This window comes from Sinohyriopsis cumingii, chromosome 6, assembly GCF_028554795.1.
Source record: "Sinohyriopsis cumingii isolate HCF-2022 chromosome 6, ASM2855479v2, whole genome shotgun sequence".
NCBI lineage: Eukaryota > Metazoa > Mollusca > Bivalvia > Unionida > Unionidae > Sinohyriopsis > Sinohyriopsis cumingii.
The window spans coordinates 147,345,560-147,350,090 of record NC_142966.1 but is presented as its reverse complement, the minus strand read 5'-3'; positions in this window follow the sequence as shown (position 1 = coordinate 147,350,090).

Here is a 4,531-nt window from a genome sequence, read left to right as displayed (position 1 = left end):
CGTATTATCTTTTCCCCTGATGTGTTGACATTAATATTGCATTCTTGCAGTATCAAACTCGTCTCAACAATCTCTGATTTTTGTTTATCATTTTGTTAATGAATGTAAGAGTATTGTGATCCCGAAATACAATAATTGGAGTAGCTGAACTAATACTGACACCAAAATGTTGCAAAGCCAAACATTCCTTCTTAATTGTGGAATAATTCTCTGGTGCTTGTTGAGTTTTTTTTTAAAGAAAAATAGCACACTGGATGAGCCATACCATGTTTATCTTCTTAAATTAATACTCTACCAACCCCTACATCACTTGCATGAACAGTTGGCAACCCAGGAGGATGTCCCAATTGATGACCAAGCGACTCAGTCAGCAACCCAGTCAGTGAGCAAATCAAAGATCCATTTGATGACAAGAAGCCAGGAATAGGACGGTATCCCACTGGGGTAGAAATTTGTCACACTCTGGAGCACCAGTCCAAATACAAAGACCTATCCTAAAGAACCTAAGATAGCAAGACCTGGGGTAGTGTAGCAGAGGGAGTGTGTGAGGTTTCCAACACAATAGGTTTAATTTTACCTTGTCTTACAATATGTCCTAAAAATGTGACAAAAATGGCAAAATTCACTTTTACCTAAATTGTCAGATTTGCATCACCGAGTTGAACAAAAAATATCAGATAGGTTCCCAAATGATCTTTTTGCAATTATCTGGACCAGAAATTGTCATGTTCATTAAAAGCTTCAATGTTGATTGAGAATTTATCATATCAAATTGCATCACTTTAAACTTTGAAAGTCCATCTGCCAACATTTCTTTTGAATTTTCAGTGAGTGAAATTTAACCTTTCAAAAGAGAAAACTTTGTGACATATTTTTGTATTTCCAATTTTCAATCAAATATTCTTGTCATTGGAAAATAATCTGTTTTGGTGACGCTGTTCGCATTTCTATGGCCGTCAGAATGCATTATCTGGTTTCAGCACAAGACTTATTTAGTTCTATTAATTATTCCCTAGTAAATACTGTATTTCTTTTTTCAAATATTCCAGTCTGAAGATTCATCCTGTAAGGAGGCTGATTCACAGGTGTATAATCTACAATCTCAATGTCATTATAGATTTTATTTGTTCATACTGGAACATACACAGTCCAATTGCATTCCATTATTTACACCCTCAGTTTGTGGGACAGGTACAGTTAACTTTATTGAATAATTATCTTTGCCAGAATACTCCTTTAACATATTTATATGACAAAGGGTTTATGTTTCTGCTTCCCAGGAGTGTTAACGATATAATTTAATTCATTTACATTCTTTTCAGTTGTATAAGGACCACAAAATTTAGCCCCAAGATGATTTTGAGGAATGAGCAAGATAGCCAGAACATTATTACCAGGCTGAGAAATCCTTTCCTTTGTATTTCTGTCATATCTTAATTTCATTTTTGACTGAGTAGAGTGAATATTAGTTCTCGCTACTTCACAAGCGTTTGACAACTTATATTTGAAATCAGAGACACAGTCTAGAAGATTAATCTTGGAATCTTCATTTGAAAGCAGTTTCTCCAGTATTTCCAAAATCAGTTCAAAAGGATTAAAACCCAATGATTCTTGAACTAATTCATTTACAGAGAACAGTAAAATGAACACGCTCATCCCAGTCCATTCCAAAATCAAATCATGCTCTTCAAAGTTTGATGAAGTCTTTTCAAAGCCCATTGACTTTCAGAGTGTTAGGTAGAAGATTCTTAACTCTTAGATGTCTACTTCATGCATAAGTTGTTGGAAAATTCCAGACAAAAAATATGACCCTTGATCGGACTGGACAGATTTGGGAAGGCCAACAAGTGTAAAAATAAAAAATCATGGAAGTTTCAATGACTAGACATAATTTCTTGTCTATTTGACATTAGAACAACTAACTTGGTAGTTCATTTACCACTCATCGCCAATGCACACCTCAAGTTGTGTCTATGTTCTCATAAAGACCCCATTTTTCACAAGGTAACAAACTGGGACTTTAATGACTTCAGTTTCACTAATAGCCTTCTCAAAGAAACAGGAGATCTCAGGATATTGTTCTTGTTTCATTTGTCACCTTAATTAGAACAATAAAGAGGGCTTTTAAAGAAAGGAACACTGATCAATACTAGGAGCAAAGGTGACCCCATCAAAGACTGACCAATAAATGTGTCTGCTAAAGGAATAATTTCCTGATCAACATCATTCTTATTGAGGTCTTTTATCATAGCTCTGGTAACTGCATGAACTGGATTTCAGTCAAGGATTTCACTGTCAATATAATCAACTGTTTGATCCAAACAAGGTTTGTCAGTTACATGTAGATTAATCACAACCCTGTCTCCAGCTATGTCATTACACAGTAATAAATGAATACCTTCTATAGGTAAACAAATCACTGTCCCAACAGTCACAGGTCCTGAGACCAAGTCTGATGTCAAATTGACAGAGTGGAGAGGAGTATTAACAAAGTCACATTCTGCTCCTTTAAGAAGAACACTTTCACTAGAAAAAAGATTTCTCAGACAAAGCCAAAGTACCTAAAATCAAAAGATTCTGAAAAGCTCCTGTGCACCTTAATATTTTAATAGCACACCAATAATTTATATAGCACCTTCTCACATGAATATTCACAAGTCTCCTAAATAGAATCAGACTGGGGTTTGCATTTTATTTAATACAAGACCATGACCTTGACTTCTTTGAATAAGAGCATTTAGAACAGTTGCCTTTACTCAGTTGCTTATTTAGCAATCAGAAATGATGTGGCCTTTCTTTCAACAATAAGCGCACATAGGAAGAGATAATGATTTTTGATCAGTCTTATCAGTCAGAAGTTTTATTTCTAAAAGTTGCAGTGGACTGACTATTGGAAGCACTTGTATGAGATAGAGATGACTTTTTTTATTACCAAAGGACTGCTGAGAGTTAGACCTGCTAACAAATGAAACTTTGTGAGTCAAGAAATAATCATGAGCTGTGGGAACAGTATTTTCTGCAGTTTCCACTTTTCTAGATTTTTACATCTCTGTGGATACACCTCTGAAACTCTTCAACTGATATGAACTGCATGAGAGTATTGTAATCATGATCAACCTTCTTGACTGAGCATCACCTATCAAATAGTTGGGGTATTTTACCACGCAAATTCAACATCAGTTTGTCCAGTTTCTATTCTACAATTGCTAAACCTTTGTTTATATTCCTCAAGTATGAACTAAACACCCTTTAAGATAATTTCTTAACCACATCAAAATCAGCACTTTGTTGTACCGATGGTAAAGTATAGACGTCACTCTCTCTGTGACTGCATCTGCATTATTTCCTTCTAAAGCTAAAGCTATCTTCACCCATCTGGTTTTTAATTGGAATTCTTTTAATTTCCTATCAAAACCAGATACAAACTTACTAATGAAACCCAAAGCACTATCATCTAAAATTTAATTTCCCACCAAAAACTGAACCATAATATTTTCTTTATCTCTTGCTTTGTTAAAGATGCTTTCACTTCACTGAGATTATAATGTCAGCTAGCTATAGTAATTCACCCTTTTTCAAAGACTCTAACTCATCCTTGGTAGGATTTAAAACAGTTGTCCACTTTAGATGACATTGTGTATGCTTGCTGGTTTCATTAAAGATTTCTCAAATATATGAAATTAAAATTCTCAAATTGTACCTGAACAAAACTGAAACTTATTCTACAGACTGAACATAAAATGGGGATGAAATGATGTTGTTTGCCTCAGTCTTACATAAAATCCTAAGACAATAAAATGACAGGTTGTGGGTTATAGTTTCCTTCCAGGTAGTAAATAAGGCTAGACCTTTAACTCAAATGTCAGTAAACAACTTTTAAAGATATGATGAAAGTCAGGTAGGCCATAATTACTCTACCCTCAGATGAAGATCAAACACACAAAATAAAATAAATATACAAAGCAACATCACAGAGTTATTGCACTTTTTGACTTATGGATGTACTAACTACTTTCATAGTTTTCATTGGATTGTTATGAAATCTATTACATGTTTTGGTCATCGCCATATATTCACACTATTTACATAAATGTCATGTACTTCTTTTACTGTAGTCTCATCTCCTCTCATCTGGGTAGTGGTGGGATGCAGGAGAGGTGAGGGTACCATATGTACTCGCTTATAAGACAAATCCAACTACAAACTACATAGACCCAGATCTGCCATCGCATTATGCACTGGCAGATCTGGGTCTGTGCAGTTTGTTAAGAGTAATCAGTACACAAATAACAGAGATCCTGATTTTCAGGCACATTATGTTATGGTAGATCAAGATTTTTGTTTGCAGTTTGACTTAACTTATAACTAAAATTTGCAGGGCATTAAGACGCTTTTATTGGCAGTCATTGGATTGTGATGTTAATTTGAATATGACAATTGAAGTTTCCTATTTCCACTTTTAATCAACTTTCATGGACAGACTCAAGATGGGTAGAGGCAACATTCTACAATTTCAAATTCTGGACAAACA